Source organism: Rattus rattus, chromosome X, assembly GCF_011064425.1.
Source record: "Rattus rattus isolate New Zealand chromosome X, Rrattus_CSIRO_v1, whole genome shotgun sequence".
Classification (NCBI taxonomy): domain Eukaryota; kingdom Metazoa; phylum Chordata; class Mammalia; order Rodentia; family Muridae; genus Rattus; species Rattus rattus.
In genome coordinates, this window is record NC_046172.1 from 28763771 (window position 1) to 28785137 (window position 21367).

The 21367-nt window shown below is 37.0% G+C and overlaps 1 pseudogene; it reads left to right on the forward strand.

Moving 5' to 3' along the window:
- LOC116888589 overlaps positions 1–21367 on the forward strand; it is a 64163-nt pseudogene that overhangs the window by 13071 nt on the left and 29725 nt on the right.

Sequence of the window (21367 nt, forward strand, 5' to 3'; positions counted from 1 at the left end):
CCCGTGGGAAGGAGAGCTAAACCTTCAGAGAGGCAGACACGCCATGTAAAACCAGAAGAGACTGCTCTCACACACATTGCTGATTCCAGAGGAAAACACCAGAGGCCATCTGGAACCCTGGTGCATGGAGGCTCCCGGAAGGGGCGGCACAGATCTTCCTGGGTGCTGCCACCTCGGAGAGCCCGTGGGCAGCACCCCGCGATCGAACTTGAGCCTCGGGACCACAGGTAAGACCAACTTTTCTGCTGCAAGTGACCTGCCTGGTGAACTCAAGACACAGGCCCACAGGAACAGCTGAAGACCTGTAGAGGGGAAAAACTACACGCACGAAAGCAGAACACTCTGTCCCCAATACTGGCAGAAAGAAAACAGTAAAACAGGTCTACAGCACTCCTGACACACAGGCTTATAGGACAATCTAGCCACTGTCAGAAATAGCAGAACAAAGTAACACTAGAGATAATCTGATGGCGAGAGGCAAGCGCAGGAACCCAAGCAACAGAAACCAAGACTACATGACATCATTGGAACCCAATTCTCCCACCAAACAAACATGGAATATCCAACACACCAGAAAAGCAAGATCTAGTTTCAAAATCATATTTGATCATGATGCTGGAGGACTTCAAGAAAGACGCGGAAGAACTCCCTAGAGAAACACAGGAAAACATTAATAAACAAGTAGAAGCCTACAGAGAGGAATCGCAAAAAATCCCTGAAAGAATTCCAGGAAAACACAATCAAACAGTTGAAGGAATTAAAATGGAAATAGAAGCAATCAAGAAAGAACACATGGAAATAACCCTGGATATAGAAAACCAAAAGAAGAGACAAGGAGCTGTAGATACAAGCTTCACCCAACAGAATACAAGAGATGGAAGAGAGAATTCAGGAGCAGAAGATTCCATAGAAATCATTGACTCAACTGTCAAAGATAATGTAAAGCGGAAAAGCTACTGGTCCAAAACATACAGGAAATCCAGGACTCAATGAGAAGATCAAACCAAGGATAATAGGTATAGAAGAGAGTGAAGACCCCAGCTCAAAGGACCAGTAAATATCTTCAACAAAATCATAGAAGAAAACTTCCTAACCTAAAAAAAGAGATACCCATAGGCATACAAGAAGTTTTCCACAGAACTCCAAATAGATTGGACCAGAAAAGAAACACCTCCCGTCACATAATAGTAAAACACCAAACGACAAAAATAAAGAAAGAATATTAAAAGCAGTAAGGGAAAAAGGTCAAGTAACATATAAAAGGCAGACCTATCAGAATCACACCAGACTTTTGGCCAGAAACTATGAAGGCCAGAAGATCCTGGACTGATGTCATACAGACCCTAAGAGAACACAAATACACAGCCCAGGCTACTGTATCCTGCAAACTCTCAATTAACATAGATGAGAAACCAAGATATTCCATGACAAAACCAAATTTATACAATATCTTTCTACAAATCCAGCACTACAAAGGATAATAAATGGTAAAGTTTTAACATAAGGAGGCAAGCTATACCCAAGAAGAGGCAAGAAACTAATCGTCTTAAGCAACAAAACAAAGAGGAGAAAAGCACACAAACACAACCTCACATCCAAATATGAATATAACAGGAAGCAATAATCACTATTCCTTAATATCTCTCAACATCAATGGCCTCAACTCCCCAATAAAAAGACATAGATTAACAAACTGATATTTAACGAGGACCCTGCATTCTGCTGCCTACAGGAAACACAACCCTCAGGAGACAAAGACAGACACTACCTCAGAGTGAAAGGCTGGGAAACAACTTTTCCAAGCAAATGGTCAGAAGAAGCAAGCTGGAGTAGCCATTCTAATATCAAATAAAATCAATTTCAACTAAAAAGTCATCAAAAAGATAAGGAAGGACACTTATATTCATCAAAGGAAAAATCCACCAAGATGAACTCAATCCTAAATATCTATGCCCCAAATACAAGGGCACCTACATACGAAAAGAAACCTTACTAAAGCTCAAACACACATTGCACCTCACACAATAATAGTGGAGATTCCAACACCCCCTCTCATCAATGGACAGATCATGGAAACAGAAATTAAACAGAGACGTGACAGACTAAGAGAAGTCATGAGCTAAATGGACTTAACGGATATTTATAGAACGTTCTACCCTAAAGCAAAAGGATATACCTTCTTCTCAGCTCCTCATGGTACTTTCTCCAAAATTGACCATATAATTGGTCAAAAAACAGGCCTCAACAGATACAGAAAGATAGAAATAATCCCATGCGTGCTATCGGACCACCACGGCCTAAAGCTGGTCTTCAATAACAATAAGGGAAGAATGCCCACATATACGTGGAAACTGAACAATGCTCTACTCAATGATAACCTGGTCAAGGAAGAAATAAAGAAAGAAATTAAAAACTTTTTAGAATTTAATAAAAATGAAGGTACACATACCCAAACTTATGGGGACACAATGAAAGCTGTGCTAAGAGGAAAACTCATAGCGCTGAGTGCCTGCAGAAAGAAACAGGAAAGAGCATATGTCAGCAGCTTGACAGCACACCTAAAAGCTCTAGAACAAAAAGAAGCAAATACACCCAGGAGGAGTAGAAGGCAGGAAATAATCAAACTCAGAGCTGAAATCAACCAAGTAGAAACAAAAAGGACCATAGAAAGAATCAACAGAACCAAAAGTTGGTTCTTTGAGAAAAATCAACAAGATAGATAAACCCTTGAAATAGACTAACGAGAGGACAGAGAGTGTGTCCAAATTAACAAAAATCAGAAATGAAAAGGAGACATAACTACAGAGATTCAGAGGAAATTCAAAATCATCAGATCTTTACTATAAAAGCCTATATTCAACAAAACTTGAAAATCTACAGGAAATGGACAATTTCTAGATAGATACCAGGTACTTGAAGTTAAATCAGGAACAGATAAACCAGTTAAACAACCCCATAACTCCTAAGGAAATAGAAGCAGTCATTAAAGGTCTCCCAACCAAAAAGAGCCCAGGTCCAGACGGGTTTAGTGCAGAATTCTATCAGACCTTCATAGGAGACCTCATACCAATATTATCCAAACTATGCCACAAAATTGAAACAGATGGAGCACCACGAATTCCTTCTATGAAGCCACAATTTTTATACCTAAACCACACAAAAGACCCAACAAAGAAAGAGAACTTCAGACCAATTTCCTTATGAACATTGACAAAAATACTCAACAAAATTCAAACCGAATCCAAGAGCACATCAAAACAATCATCCACCATGATCAAGTAGGCTTCATCCCAGGCATGGAGGATGGTTTAATATGCACGGAAAACCATCAACGTGATCCATTATATAAAACAAAACTGAAAGAACAAAACCACATGATCATTTCATTAGATGCTGAGAAAGCATTTGACAAAATTCAACACCCTTCATGATAAAAGTCCTGGAAGAATAGGAAATAAGGCCCATACCTAAACATAGTAAAAGCTATATACAACAAACCATTTGCTAACATTAAACTAAATGGAGAGAAACTTGAAGCAATCCCACTAAAATCAGGGACTAGACAAGGCTGCCCACTCTCTCCCTACTTATTCAATATAGTTCTTGAAGTTCTAGCCAGAGCAATCAGACAACAAAAAGGAGATCAAGGGATACAGATCGGAAAAAAGAAGTCAAAATATCACTATTTGCAGATGATATGATAGTATATTTATGATGCCAAAAGTTCCACCAGAGAACTACTAAAGCTGATAAACAACTTCAGCAAAGTGGCTGGGTATAAAAATTAACTCAAATAAATCAGTAGCCTTCCTCTACACAAAAGAGAAACAAGCCGAGAAAGAAATTAGGGAAATGACACCCTTCATAATAGACCCAAATAATATAAAATACCTCGGTGTGACTTTAACCAAGCAAGTAAAAAGATCTGTACAATAAGAACTTCAAGACACTGAAGAAAGAAATTGAAGAAGACCTCAGAAGGTGGAAAGATCTCCCATGCTCATGGATTGGCAGGATTAATATAGTAAAAAATGGCCATTTTACCAAAAGCTTATCTACAGATTCAATGTGCAATCCCCATCAAAATACCAATCAATTCTTCAAAGAGTTAGACAGAACAATTTGCAAATTCATCTGAATAACAAAAAACCCAGGATAGCTAAAACTATCCTCAACAATAAAAGGACTTCAGGGGGAATCACTATCCCTGAACTCAAGCAGTATTACAGAGCAATAGTGATAAAAACTGCATGGTATTGGTACAGAGACAGACAGATAGACCAATGGAACAGAATTGAAGACCCAGAAATGAATCCACACACCTATGGTCACTTGATTTTTGACAAAGGAGCCAAATCCATCCAATGGAAAAAAGATAGCATTTTCAGCAAATGGTGCTGGTTCAACTGGAGGTCAACATGTAAAAGAATGCAGATCGATCCATGCTTATCACCCCGTACAAAGTTTAAGTCCAAGTGGATCAAGGACCTCCACATCAAAAAAACCAGACACACTCAAACCAATAGAAGAAAAACTGAGGAAGCATCTGGAACACATGGGAACTGGAAAAAATTTCCTGAACAAAACACCAATGGCTTATGCTCTAAGATCAAGAATCGACAAATGGGATCTCATAAAACTACAAAGCTTCTGCAAGGCAAAGGACACTGTGGTTAGGACAAAACGGCAACCAACAGATTGGGAAAAGATCTTTACCAATCCTACAACGAATAGAGGCCTTATATCCAAAAATATACAAAGAACTCAAAAGTTAGACCGCAGGAGACAAATAACCCTATTAAAAATGGGGTTCAGAGCTAAACAAGAATTCTACAGCTGAGGAATGCCGAATGGTTGAGAAACACCTAAAGAAATGTTCAACATCTTTAGTCATCAGGGGAAATGCAAATCAAAACAACCTGAGATTTCACCTCACACCAGTGAGAATGGCTAAGATCAAAAACTCAGGTAACAGCAAATGCTGGCGAGGATGTGGAGAAAGAGGAACACTCCTCCATTGTTGGTGGGATTGCAGACTGGTACAACCATTCTGGAAATCAGTCTGGAGGTTCCTCAGAAAATTGGACATTAAACTGCCTGAGGATCCAGCTATCCCTCTCTTGGGCATATACCCAAAAGATGCCCCAACATATAAAAAAGACACGTGCTCCACTATGTTCATCGCAGCCTTATTTATAATAGCCAGAAGCTGGAAGAACCCAGATGCCCTTCAACAGAGGAATGGATACAGAAAATGTGGTATATTCTACACAATGGAATATTGCTCAGCTATAAAACAATGAGTTTATGAAATTTGTAGGCAAATGGTTGAACTGGAAAATATCATCTGGTGAGCTTAACCCAATCACAGAAAAGACATACATAGTATGCACTCTCATTGATAAGTGGGTTATTAGCCCAAATGCCTGAATTGCCACTAGATGCCTAGAACAAATGAAACTCCAAGCCGGATGATCAAAATGTGAATGCTTCACCTCCTTCTTTAAAGGGGAACAAGAATACCCTTGGCAGGGAAGATGAGAGGCAAAGATTAAACAGAGACTGGGAAGGGAACATCCATTCAGAGCCCTGCCCACATGTGGCCCATATATACAGCCACCCAATTAGACAAGATGGATGAAGCAAAGAAGTGCAGAAGTGTAGATGGCTCCTGAGAGACAGCGCCAGAACACAGCAAATACAGGCGAATGTCAGCAGCAAACCTCTGAATCAGAATAGGACCCCCGTTGAAGGAATCAGAGAAAGAACTGGAAGAACTTGAAGGGGCTCGAGACCCTATATGTACAACAATGCCAAGCCACCAGAGCTTCCAGGGACTAAGCCACCTAAAAGACTATACATGGACTGACCCTGGACTCTGACCTCATAGGTAGCAATGAATATCTAATAAAGAGCACCAGTGGAAGGGAAGCCTGGGTCCTGCTAAGAACGAACCCCAGTGAACTAGACTGTCGGGGGGCAGCAATGGGGGGAGGGTGGGGAGGGGAACACCCATAAGGAAGGGGAGGGGGGAGGGGGATGTTTGCCCGGAAACCGGGAAGGGAATAACACTCGAAATGTATATAAGAAATATTCAAGTTAATAAAAAAAAATAAATAAATAAATAAATAAATAAAAAAAGAAAGGCAATAGGGTTTAAGTTGGATCTGAATGGAAGTTAGAGTGTTGGCTATGGTTGGTAATCCCAACACTGAGGGAGGAAGATTGTGAGTTCAAGACCAGCTTGGGCTACATAGCAAATTCCTGAATCAAAATGGAGGAAATGGCAGACATGCTTTTCACTTAAGCAAAAGATCAATAATGTAAGGTACCAACTATGCTATTAATAATCAATAAAATGAATGTTATTCCATAGAGGAGCAACAATATAAATTTTATACTTTAACAAAATTAGAATGAACATAATTTAAGTAACTAATTGACTATAATCAGGTGATGACTGATGAAGTTAATAGAGGTTACTCTTGTTTACATATTAAAGTATGTCATGAAACTCAAGCAATTAAAAAATATTGTACTGATGCACAATAAAGAGGTAAGTAAATAGTAGACAACAGTTTAAAATGAACCAAAATATGTATAAGAATCTACTATCTATATGACAAGCTGTATTATTTTTATTATCAGGGGAACACCAGCAGGAATAATAATATTTATCAGGAGTTATTTTTTCCTGTCAGACCTAGGGGGATTCTGACTATTTAGACTGCTGCATTTGCAGGATCTTTTAAATCAGACTAACTAGTCTACAAATAGCATGAGCTTTACTAACAGAACCAGGAAGCACAAGCAGAAAGAATTTAAATATCAGGCAATGTGTTATGTTTACTGAATATTGGAGTTAACAAATTAACCAAAAGTCCAATGTAAGTAAGTGTTTGGCTTTGTAAATAAAGTTATATTGAAAAATAGCCATGTTTGTTAATGGGTATAGCAAGTGTGGCTGCATTTTACTTCATATCACAATTGAGAGGTTATTATAAAATCTAGAGAGATGGCTCAGTGTCTAAGGATGCATACTGCTTTTTCAGAGGACTGGAGTTCAGTTTCCAGCATCTATATCAGGTGACTCACAACTGCCCCTAACTTCACCTCAAGGGTATTGACCACTGTTCTGGCCTCAGTGAGCATGTGCATACAACTGGCATACACTCATGCATACTCATGGACATAAATAAACAATAAAGTAAAATGAAAATACTAGATGTGATAAGTATGATTGAAGTGTGTAATATACTGGTATGAAAGTAGCATAATAAAACCACTTACTTCGTACAAGGCATCTAAACTCTTAATAAACAACAGCTTATCTTATTATAACAATAATGGCTATTTGGCTATTTATAGAAGAAAAATACTGATGCACAGTTTAAAGTAAAATAAAAGATAGCAAGGGATTTTTCCCCACAATCAGTATAAGATTCTATTATATGTAGGGTGGCTTATCCTCAATATATTTAAGTTTATAAAGCCAAATCATCCCACAAAAAGAAATTACATATTAATTTTCTTTAATTGGTTTGTTTAATTTATGTTTTTATTGCTTTTCTTTCTTGTTAATTTCTGATATGAGAATTGGTAAAGAGTTTGTTTATGAGTATTGAAAATTGTTTTAAATAGTTAATGATTTAAGAAAATATAGGCCATCAAGCCTCCACAGGACCAAAGGGCTCCTCTCCCAGTGATAGCCAACGAGGCCATCCTCTGCAATATATGCATCTGGAGCCATGGCTCACCCTATGTACTGGTGGTGAGGCTGGGTGGATGGAGGAAGGGATAGGTAGTCTGTGGAGGGGAAACAGGAAGATGGATAACACTTAAAATGTAAATAAATAAAATAATCAATAAAAAATAAAAATATATTTTAAAAAGAAACTGCAGGCAATAGTCTAATAAAAAAACCCTTCCTGCTTTATTTTTAAGAGTAACCTGATACCTCAAAATTGCTCAATTACATGGCCTCCTTTATAAAGCAGGCCCTTGTCATTATGCCATCATAAAACCCAAATAAACAACTCAATGAAAAAACAAAAATGTATATTCTTGGTAGCCTAAGAATCTAGCAGCCACCTTCAGTTTGTGACTTAAGTGTTGATTTAGAAAGTTAAATTACCTGGGAGACATGAACTGCAAGTTTAGGTTGTCAAATAGTAACTTGGATAGCAAGGGTTGCTGTCCCGTCTTTGTGCTATCCTTACTGGAAATGTCCAGGTGTAATGTGCTAGATCTGTTTGTTGAAATTTTTGGTGTGCATCACAGTCAAGCTGAAACAGGAAGCAGACTCCACAGTCTGCTAGAAATGCCAATAGGAGTCAAGTAATGCTAAATATGTATGACTTCTTTGCTTGGAAGGTCTCAAAGGACTCTAGTATAGGAGATCTAGAACTAATGGCACCTTCTTTGTGTCCACCACCTTTTCCTTGGTCCTCCCACAGAGGATCATGACTTCCCATAAGACAGGGTTATGGATCATTTGCTTAGAATACCAGGGACAGGGCACAACACCAGTAATTCTGTCAGAAATGAATGTATGCCTGAGTATACTTCTTTAAAGTTAAATGTCCTCTTTACTCTTCTCTAACCTTGCAGAAAGCATTGATCACCTTTCTCACATCTTCCCCAGTATCTCCAGGAATGGGTTTGAAGATACCTTAATTATTTCCTCTAACTTTACCCTGTACTTATTTTCCAGCTTTAATTGATGGTCTCATGGGTTAATGTGAGGTTTAAGTGTAGTAACAACCATAATGAGTTTAAAGCATCTACTGACATCTCATACATTCTCCATAAAAGCTATCCATCTCCATCAACATGATAATTATCATTGCCATCATTGCTATATCACTTTTTCATGCATCTTCCCTCAACTCTATATCTCATCTTAATTATAAAGCATGAGGTGAGCCTCATTTTGCTGTCTTCAATTCAAGACTGCTCCACTGTTCTATCATACCTAAAACCACCAGAGTAATCATAAGCCACAAAGCTTACTCCCTTATTGGAGAAAAAGATGTCAAAGCTTCCTGTTTCTTGCCTATATCACTATTGAAATATTTTATACCATTTCATATAAAAGAAGAAATTCATTTACTTAACAGTCTATATAACAAATGCACCAATGATTTAAGTCTATGTTCTTGGAACAACAGGTTTTAGCATATATCTAAAATCTATACTGAGGAATAAATTATACCTTACATCTCAGCCTTGGGAACATGTGACACAAATGCTATTCTCTTTTCAGAGTTAAATACTTCATACAGCATTCTCAAATATCCACTTCCATTTAATTCTGTGCCTTTTTTCTAAAACACTTTTCCATGTCCTACTATATTTTCCTGGATCAATAGTAGATTTATGACCTACAAATTGACCATCACACATCAAGAGGAAAATAACCAAAAATCAGTATGAATAACCTTTCTTTGCTGAGGCTCTAGGGAACTTTGTAAGTCAAATTTCACATTTTTCCCTGTATGGTTAAGGAGATGACACGAGGGCTACAACTATACCCTCAGTGATGCACACCTGGGAGGATTCCTATATGGCCGTCCTTCTCTCTTTGGTAATAGCAAGATTGATGAATCACCCAAGGGAGATAGATATGTAGCACACTGAAGGTATCAGAGAGAAAAGATGGAAATCCACTGAATAAAGGAGCCATATAACTACCCTAATTCTACATTACCGATAAAATAAGATGAAGAGTTTTTAGGTCAGCCATTTTTATTTTTATTAAACTTCCATGGTTTTCAGTCAAATGTATCTTAACAATGAGTAATCCGAATCTGCTCTATAATGTGTTTTCCTACTTCTAGATCTGTCAGACATGTCATGTAATGCCAGGTACATATATGAAAAGGTATCCTCAGAAGTAGTTTTGAATCTGTGTGTATTCAGTATTTTAAGGTGTGTGTGTGTGTGTGTGTGTGTGTGTGTGTGTGTGTGTGTGTGTGTCTGTGTATGTGTAAGATAGGGAGAGTAAAAAATATCTTTCCCTGTGTGCTTTACCTAGCTTCTGCAGACAACATAAACACCTTGATATTGCTAAAGAGAGCAGTGAAGCAGTATATGATATTCTAAAGTGTCACTCAAAGAGATTGACCCTAGATGTTTAAGGTATGGTTCTAGCCTTGGGTTCATTTTCATATTCCTATATGTCTAGCCATGTCAAAAACTATCCATATCCTCTAGTTATCCCAGGTTACTCAACAGACAAAATACAAATATATAAATTACAGTCAAAGATGAAATCTATTCAATTGCCTTGGGAAGCCCTTTGAGAAAGAAGCAGCCTCATCCATCTACTCCAGTGAAAGCCAAGAATGACAAACACTTTATTGCAGTTGCTTTTGTAGCTTTCTTCTTGGATGCTTTCCCTAAGAGCTGAAGACTTGTGTAGTGTGTAGTTCTCAAATGTGTGCTTCGTGTGTGCTCCTGAATGATTCAGTACTAGTACAGAGCACATGCCCAATTCATTAACTCACATTCTTTGAGATTCATTGTCCACAACTAGTAGTTCATGTTTTGAGGTAGTATAGTTTTTTTCCATCCAAAGTCTTGTCTTTTACTGATCACGATACACACATTTTCTTTTTGTGTGTGTTAGAGCACCAGCCACTATTGATTGTATAAGACTTTGAAATGTAGAACAAAGTCCTGATCACTGCAGTTTCTAAAATAGTCTGGCATCTTTTTATGACTACCCTGGGCTCTCCACTGGGATCACTGCCTAAAGTAAATTTGATAATTGCAAATAGTTTTTGTAATTGGATTTTTTGGAGTGGTCAGAAATTTATAATTCTCAGATTTTAGTGCTTACACATGTGAATAAATATTTTTTCGCCAATTATGTGGTAGAACTAAACAAGAAAGATAAATAACATTTTATGAATTTCTTAAACAACTAATGTCACCATATATAGTAATTTATAGTGTGTTATACATTAGTATGCCTTATATTTATGGATATATTGGTAGTGCATTGAATGGATGATTTTAATAATAAAATAATCTCTGGTAAAGGTTTAATGTAACTTTTTTTTATTACTGTCAAGTGTGATAGCTGACAAGTTAGCAACATTTATCTGTATATAACTATTTATTTATAGATATTTAGTTCTTGGCAATGTGACCTCTCTCCTTCTACCCACCCAATTATAAACACATAGATTCAAAACATCTATGGAAATCATTTCTTAAGAATACTTGGTATAACATGTCTGGCAGACCTAAAAGTAGAAAATCACAAAGCTGTTTTTGATCTTCAACTATTAATATACATTTACTACAAGTTACAGAAGTTAAAATAAAATAACTTCATGAAGAGTCCAGGGATAAGCCACTTCCATTATTTCCATGGATTTCTATCTGTTTTTGCTATTATATCAGTGGAGTCTCTTGCTGTTTCCTGGCTTTCTTCATCATTATGGAATGGCTGCAGCAACCCTTGGCATTGATAAGCTTATAGGAGCATCAAGAGACAGGGAAGAGTACTAACGTTCCAGCAAGTAGTTTTATAAGAAAGGAGCAGCATTTCCAATGCTGATTCCTAGTACACTTCTCTCCCTTTCCATTCCCTAGAATTGGAATGCCTACCAGTGCCTAAGTGGGTAGTGGCAACCAGGAATAAATCAGGGGATTAGCATACAGTGCTCTACAAAGCTGGGGTGAAAAATTACCCCAGGAAGCATAAAGTGACAAAATGGGCAAGGGTGAATAAAAGTGAGTGAGTGGAGGACGAAGGTAGAGTTTGACTTGCCAGTGGCACCATGTAGTTGTGCATGCAGGTGATATGGAAGAAAGGATTCTAAGTTTCCATCCACTTGTGTCATCTTTCCAGTCACTGCATGCAAGAGAGCTATTTTTATGTGAGCAAACTGACAGAAATTTTTACACGTTGCCAGGATTTAAAGTTCATGTCTTATGGATATCTAATTGGCTCGTTCGTTATAGAACAAAACTAAAGTAGTTGGAATTGGTCTCTTCTATAGGTCAAAAAAAAATCACATTCCACAGGGACACAACTGTCAGACTCCATCTTTCTAGTATAAACTATATGTAGGCTTTGTAATAAATAATGATGAAACTCTATAATTTGGGGATTTTTTTTCCTGTTAGAGTTTGTTTCTTTTCTTTTTCTGAAACAAAGAGTCTCATGTAGCTCACACTTGCCTCTTTCCCTACATAGCCAAGGATGACATTAAATTTCTGATCATCCATTCCCAAGTACTTGTATTGCAGGGTATGTGTCAACACCTCTGGTTTTATACCTGCTAGAGATCAAACCCAGGGCTTCATGAATGCAAGCCAGACACTTCATCAACTAAGCTGTCTCTCCGAACCCTATGCCTGGATAGCATTCTCTCAAGTTAACAGTGCAAGGTGTTTTTGAGATGAGTGTGATATTTCTAATTTATATTCACCTACCTTCTTCTTTTCTTTTAAAATCCAGCAGAGAAATAAAGCCAAAAGAAATGATTTAATAAAAGCCCCTTTTTTCTAGTTTGATGATTATAAACTTCTCTCTCTGAAAACTGTCTAGGTAGAAAAAGTAATAGGTGTCATCATCATCCCTGTAAGGGTCAGGGGATAAAAGCTATAAATTAAGAAGCTTAAAAGAATAGGTTATCTCTCAGATTTAGAAAGGACAGCAACAAGTCTGCTCCCTTAGGGTACGTGCTCATGACGTATTTGTCATTTCTGTTGCTTCTGCTATTGTTGTTGTTTTAAAATCCCATTTGATTAACTCATAGAACTTAAATATGAAAAAATACCAGCTAGTAAAAGACCTTCAAGGGTGATCATGACCACTTTTTGAAGCAAGGAGTAATTACATTTTAACTGAATAAGGAGACATGTTTAATAAATCAAATATCTTAACAATTTTTCTTAAATAGGAAAAAAACTTGCTTTGCGATGCAAGAATCCGTGGGAGTTATTTGTCTCTCTTGTATATCACAAAGAGAAATTTTAGAACTAATTGCCCTGACAAAATAATTTACACAAAACAGAAGAGGATTTCTTTTCTTAGTGTTTAATTGAGTTACAAGTATGCTGACCTCTGATAGTTGAGTCTCATTACAGCAGAGAGAGACTAACAGAATGTTCTGATGTTGTGACCACAGTTTTGTTAATTTTACCACCTCTTCAGCCTGTAAACTAACAAGATTAGTACATTTTACAAGTACTTTGGGGAGCATGCCCTCTAAGAAGAGGCATCTCTATTGCTTAAGAACACCATAAAACATTTCCTTTTCCAGGGAAATGGAGATATTTTGAAAACAGATTCTGGAAATATGAGTCCACATGGTGCCGTGAGAATGAAGAAACACAGATTAATTCAGTGGGATTGGTGCCAAGAGAAAGGACATGTTGCCCACATCCCTACACAACTTCTTCTGTGTAAATTATAATTAGTGGAAAATCTTCTGGAGATAAGATGATAGAAAAATAGATGTTTCCAGAATTGTGTGAAATAACCAACAATCAATAACACAAAATGTGTCTTGATGATGACAGACCTGTGTGCATATAAACATGCACAATTAATTGACAGCCAATGTTGGATAAATGATAGGGCTATGTTGGACTTGAATCATTTTTTCATATTTTTAGTGAAGTCTGTTTTTCTTTCCCAGAATTTTTATTTTCACTCTCTATAACTCTGCTTTCCTCTGATGGAGCTATTATTCCACTCTGGACTCTGTCATGTTTGCTCACCAGTAGAACTTTTACCCAATAATGCAGCAGTTCTCAACCTGTAGGTCTTGTCCCTTGTGGGGATTGAACAACCCTTTCAAAGGGGTCGCATATCAGATATCCTGAATGTCAGATACTCACACTACAATACATAACAGTAGCAAACTTACAGTTACGAAAATAACAATGAATATAATTTATGGTTGTGACTCAACACAACATGAGGAAGAAAATTAAAGGGTCATAGCACTAGGATGGTTGAAAACATCTGCAATAAAGTGTTTTTTACCAAAAATAAAACATTCAGAGGGTTGGAGAGTCAGAAAGAAAGGATTTCTGTAGTCACCATATGAATTATTGAGGAAAACACCAACACAATTCAAAGGGTCCTGAGAAGAGCAACTTTATCCCTTGAGAACTGAACTAAATATTAGCTTTTGAAAGCATAGTTGGGGTCAGCCTTTGCTCATCTGTACTAACACCTAGTAAAATGTTCACAAAGGCATTTATTTGTTTGGTTTTAGTCAGTTTTTCCCAGATCTATCTCTAACACTTAACTCATGAGTCCCCCAAAGGAACAGATAATGCCTGCCCATCTAGCTTTAAAACACATCACTTAGTTTACCCCACAATGTGTGATTAATCACTGTTGGGTGGACAGATGGATGGGCAATTGGAAAGATTGATGATGAATCTTCTTTCTAGAAAGAAGATGATACGTTAGCAGATAAGTGTTAAAATATAAATAATATTCCCAAGCCAAGGAGAATAGTCATGTGCTATGATAAAATAAGCCTGGAGAAAATAAAATAAATTTTGTGTTAGAATAGAAAAGACAACTCTATGCTACTTCTTTTCTTAAATATCTAGACTTTACCCCATGCCATCTCTTGTAGCACAGAATTGCAGTGGTCCCATAGATTTCCCATCCATAGGCAGATACTTCATTTCACTGCTAGGGATGCTCTTATTCCATTTCTTTGAATGGACTTTAGATACAGAACAGGAACTCAATGTAGAAAGGCCAGTTTGGAATTCATTATAAAGTCTCATTTTTCTGGTTTTGATTGGGGTTTTGGCTGCCCTGCTCTTATTAGACCCTATCTGTTTTCCGGTGTGAACTTACCAGGCAAATTTAACTTGCATGGATAAGGTTAATCATCATAAAGCAGCAGATGTTGAGCAAGGATACAATACATAGCTCCCTAGAGGCAGAGACCAATAGTAATAAAATTACATCTTTAACAATACTCCAGATCCAAACTAGAAATAAAATAGAGAACTTAGCCTTTCCCTTACCTTAGTTTTTAGAGGTTGACAGCCCGCAGAGAAGAAATAATTTTCACTTTAGTTAGAACTAAAATAGTGTAAAAATTTATTTTGAGACAGATCTTACCATGATTACCAAACTGGCCTCAAAGACGTAGATCTTTACCTGCCTCTGATTCCCTAGTTCTGGAACTAAAGGTGTACATGACCACACTCAGCCTGTATCGCACATTTCTATAATGAATTCATAGAGTGTAAATTGTTATATATATATATATATATATATATATATATATATATATCTTATGTATATTTAAGGAAATATTTTAGTTTATCAGCATAAGTATGAGACATTTACAAATAAAATTGTGTAGAAATAGGAGTTCTCAGATATGGGTAAAAAATATAAGGTTTGAATAATTTATGCAGAAATGGATTTAGAGATACCACTATTCTAAGATGACTTAATCTACCACCTATGAAACCATCACCAAGGCCATAAAAATAAAACTGACTGAGACTCTAAGCTGGCTACTTCCTCTTTAGCAAGTATGCTCCACCACAATGGCAGGCATATCTGCTATTTTGTGTTTTCTGTCAGTTTGGACATGTGCTTTTCTTCCAATGAGGGAGATGGCAAGAGTAGATCATTTCCACAGTTTCAACCAGGTCAGAAACCATGACTCTGTGAGTCATTTCCCTTCGTGCCACAAATTTGAGTTTCAGATTCAATGAAACACCTCAAGAAGCAGCCCAGGCTTCTATTTTCTTACATTCGACAAATGAATTTTCAACCTTTATTCAAATAGAGTTGGTACAAAGAAGAGTGGCTTTTAAAGGTCATTTTGAATTGTTGAATAATTTTAGATGTACTGTAAAATTACAAGAATGATACAGCATTTCTTTGTAAGCCTCTCCATGTTTCCCCTAATAACATATTATACTATCCTTGATGTACCGTCATCAACAAAGTGATAGACTTGTTTCATATTTTATCAACTTCCTGCTAATGTCCTCACTTTGTTTCAGGATCTCATCCAGGACACTGTGTTATGTTGAGTTGGACATCTTTTCCTTTCTTCTTTTGAAAAAAAAATTCTCAGTCTACATAGGTTCTATAGATAGTATGACTTGTTTAAAAAGAAAGAACATTGGTATCTTCCCTGGAAGCTGAGTACCATTCATTCATGCTGACACTCATGACAATGTGCTTTCACATGTCATCTTCCCACCCAAGTAAGAAAGAAAACCTTCCATATGGGGAAACAGAAGGCGGTTTACTCCAAGGACTCATTCTAATCCTAAAAATCTATGTACCAAATCATTTGGTACAATGATTACTAACTATAGACATACTCTCATCCTTTTATAAATTGAAGGAAATAGCCCTTCTTTCTAAAATCTAATCCAGTATTTAAAATCTTAATAACTTGTAAACATTTTGATACTGTTCTGTCTAAAACACAAGTGGAGACTGGTTATAAATTGGGAAGAAAGATGCGAAGGCTTTACTCACATGGCTTGTGCCCATTGCTGCATGCTTTACATAGAGTTACACAGAAAGCACTGGTTCTCAAACAGAGATTTTGTTTCCTGTGGATATTTGGTAATGCCCAGAAATATCATTGGTAGTGGCAACAGAATATAAGTGGATGCTCTGACACCTAGGAAATTAAGGCAAGGGATATGGCTATGTAGCCTAAAATGTACAGAGTAATTGACATAATAAATAATTACGTAGCTTCATGTATCTCTAGTACCCAGATTGAGAACTCGTGGTCTAGATTAGGTGTTGTTTGTAAAGGGCTAATTATCCTACCATCCACAAGTCTCTTTATATATTTTCCCTCACTTTTTTCCCACTAAGTTCTCCACATTGCCTATGATTTCCTTTGGTTTTCATTCTCTAAGAGTCTACTTTTCTGATTCTACTGAATAGTGGAGCAGCTGTGGCTGGGAAAAAGAGGAGGTGGGGCCAAAATCATCCTGCCAATTTTTTTCTCAGCAGGTTATGATTTTAAGGATTGACCAAGCTAGAACCTCCCTTTCAGGCTCAAATGGGTTTACAAATTCCAGTGCCTGTGAGATATTATCAATGGGTGTAGTAATGCAGGATCCAGTGCCTTTTCTGACTTAAGGTGAGTGAGAAAGCTGAGACTTCACACATCGAATTCTTCTGCCTTTCTTGAGAAGCTGAAACTCCAGATCTGTGTGGGAAATAAGCAAGACTTTACATCAGTTCTCAGCTATTATAAATCATTGTTCATTGATTTTCACCTGAGCAGTAGTGGACTGGATATGGCTGTTTTGTTCCTACTTGGGCTATATTCTTGTCTATGTCTCTGGTAGAAACAAAGGAGACCTTTGGCCCCGCAAACAGAACCTACTCATTCTTTGCATTCATTACAGCATTACGTGTATGGAACCTCTTCTCTTGTGCTAGTTGGTTTTCATCACTGTTACTAAATATGCAAAGGGGGCTGGGAGATGTCTCAGCAGTTCAGAGAATGTGTTACTCGTGCAGAGGACCCAGATTTAGTTCACACACTTGCATGTTGGCTCAAAACTACATATAATCCCAAAGGATCATAGCCCTCTTCTGTGGGTGGACATCTGGAAGGTACACAATATACATACATGCATTTCCTCTCTGATATACATGATTTGATCAATGATGTACACAGATCAATTAATAGTCAGTACTTACTGAATATTTTTTATAATCTAAGCACGTGGTATCTACAACTTTATTCTACCCACACAGCATTTCTTTTTTTTTTTTTCTTTTTTTTCGGAGTTGGGGACTGAACCCAGGGCCTTGCACTTGCTAGGCAAGCGCTCTACCACTGAGCTAAATCCCCAACCCCCACACAGCATTTCTTAATGCAACCGATTATCTCTCCCATTTTATAAATAAGGAATCTGAGGTTTGGAGCGATTAAGTAATTTGTCAGTAGGATGTGGTAAATTCACAATCTATACAGAACTCTCTAGTGTCAAAGCTAGTACTCTCTCTCTACCTTTGCCTAGGTGGTCGGGGAAGAAAACATAGTGGCCAGCTGACAGGTGAGCCTGTGAGACTAGACATGTATACCCAAGGTAATAAAACGTTAGGGAAAGAAGTGTGTGGGATGGAGAGGGGTGTATACAACGATCTTACCCTCTAAATGTTCATGAAGACTGACATAAGGAATTGCTGATGTGACACTAAAATGTGTATTTTATAATATAACCTAATATGCATCTACATGCAACCCACAGAAAATCTATTCATCTTATAGTTTCCAGAACTGGAAATCCAAGTTAAAGCACAAAGCTCCCCAAGTCAGAGAATGGAAAGGCAATTAGACTTAGATTCAAAGTCAGATTTCTGCACTTCCCAAAGAAGGCTTATGTTGAGGAATATGTTTAAGGACATATTGTCCTATGGATGCCCATAATGAGCAAAGAAGACAACCAGCCAGAAGGGTTGTGTGCATGGGATAAAGAAGTGGGAGAGGAGAATGGTTGAAAACAAACTCTAATGAAACATATGTATATGGACTTCATAGTGAAATCCATTAGTCTATGTGCTAACCTAAAAACTTATAAAATTCAAATAAAAAATGAGAAAAGCCTGTGGCTTCTCGTCTTGGGCTCTGTGATAGAATACTAAATTGGCATATGTAAGGTCCTGGGTTCCATCCCTAGCACCACAGAAAAATCTCTTAGGCTTTAATAGATTTATACTTTAGTTACTCTTTTCAGTCAATTGTTTAAATTGAAGAATTAAAGGATTTTTAGAAGGAAATTTTATTAATGGACCAAACATATTTGGTAATATGAACCAGCACTAAAGAAAGCATTACAAAGTAAAGCCACTAGCAATCCTATTTGGAGAACAGATTAGAATCTTGTGTAGCTAGTGCATTTTATCATCTGTGTATATATAATAAGTCCCGATACTCTCTAGTAGCTAGATCAACTTTTAGACATTTAAGATATGAACACATCAGGGAGGAAGCGATCAATGGCTCTTGGCTACATCACAACTGGTTTACATGATTTCCCCCTCATACAAATCTCATGACTCCAGAGGTTAAAAATCCTACTATTTTCTTTTTGTGAGAAGAAAATGTTTGGGGGATAATTTTGGAAGGGAAAAGGTATTAAATGTGTCTACTCACAATATTGTCGTGTTCCTTCATTTCTAAAAGCTCTGCAAGGTAGAGGAGGAATTGGGAACAACTGCAACCCCAACAGGATCTCAGGAATGCTCATCGCATTCAGAGTGTTTATTCTGTTATTTCCTGCTGTCGGAGTATGGTTTTTTAAATGTTATTGGGTGGTAGCACTTTTTACTACATGTTTGAATATGTTCTGCAAGACAAAATTCTTAATCCACTTTGAACTGTACCCATGGATATGAACTCCATCTTTGTTATTTGAGCCCAGTGTGGATTCCTGATTCATACCCCTGTGGTAAGCTGAATAATCATAAAACATGTTCTGGCAATGATAAATGCCAGTATTTGATGATGACATCTCAGGAATTTGATTGCAGCTGCCAAGCAATGTAAGTGGTATCTTTACTATTTGGTGAGTTAAGGAGAATATTAAGTACATTTGTTAAAGATATATATATATATATATATATATATATATATATGCTAAGTGGGACTATCCCCCTACTTACAGTAACACCTTTGAAACAACAGCAACATTCATCAATGAATGAATAATTAAATTATGGGATAGGCATACTGTAGAATAATATGAAAGCCCCAGGCAGAAAGTAGAACTGAATTTATGGACATGGATCAGGTTCTACATTAAACATTTTATACACATTGTTTCATGAAATTCTCACAACACAACCATGCCATTCCTACTATTTAGGTATGAGCATCGAGACTTATGCAAAATTCTGCAGGTTGTAAATGGGATGACAGTAGTAAGGCCTGAATTCTGTCAGCCACCAAATCTATTTCCTTTTCCAATTACACTATAATAGCTTATAAATGTCAATGCTGTATGTGTATATAGTTGATTCTGTCATGGAGATTTTGTTCAAGATGAACAGTGACTTGCATAAACCTGGAGAACAGGAAAAGCCTTATGTAATAGTAAAAACAAACACATCTGGAAGTCAAAGCTGAATTACATATGAAAGAGAACTGTTTATAACTCATCCCATGATTGAAAGAACATTTAAAAGGAATTTCAAGGCTGGTTACATGAGCTACAAATTGGGGATTTTTCAGATATTCTCAGTTTATTCCTCTGTTTACAGTGTTGAATTCTATGAGTGAAGTAAGATGTCAACTATAATTGTAACATGAAAATCACTTGACTACTTACTTTTTTACAACTTCTTGTTCTTTCACTATTTACAGATGGACAAAAGAGAAAGAAATCTTTGAGAAAGAAACTGGATTCGCTAGGGAAGGAAAAGAACAAAGACAAAGGTAAGCCCAATGCATTTTGCAGGGAGCATGCTGATTGGATTGGTCTGAGATTTTGAATTGCATAGATTTATATGGTTGGGCTTCATTACGTCAACTCCATTTCCATAATGGAATGTCATTGAGAGCTGTTCAAGTCTACTTTTCTGTGTTTGAGTATCTCTGTGCTGAACTGATGAGTTCAGCTGGTTTGAGCAGTTGGTAACTACAGCCAAGGTTGTGGTTCCAATTAATCTGTCCAATCAGCTATGCCTGAAGAGGACCTGCATTGAGTAGCCATGGACAGCATGCCTAATACTAACCAGCTGTTTGGCAAATGTAGACAATTAAGCAGGACTAATTAAATGAGAAAGAGTTTGGATTCACGTACTATGACTACAGAAGAGAAACAATCTCCATCTCATGGCTTCACTGAAGCTAGGCCATTCTCAGCACTTTTGTTAGATCACAGAATGCTTGGTTTGGGTCCCATATGTTTTTGGCAGTTACTAACTTTCATTATACTGATTTGTGTCCATTTCCATAGCTATTTAGGGAAAGGACACTTGAACCATTCTTTCAGACACATTTGTGGTCAATTTGAGTTTGCACTCTTTAGTTATAAAGGTCACCTGGACCCCATTACTACAGTCTATTATTTTATGACTTGTCCTTATAGTCTTATATGAACTGATGGTTAAATGGTATAATTGTGTAAACATGTGTTCATTTTATGTGCCACAATTAATGAATGTTGAATGAAGAAATGTTATGTCTCACTTTGAAGTTCTCATCTATAGTGATTGCATTTATGCTCATAGTGGAAAGCAATGGTTTTTAAAATAAATGCATTACAAATTGCATTTGATGAGCCTTACTTCTAAAGTGGATACCAATCTATGCACACATAGCTTAAACTGTACTTTAAAAGTTATGATATTTAGTTCATGATA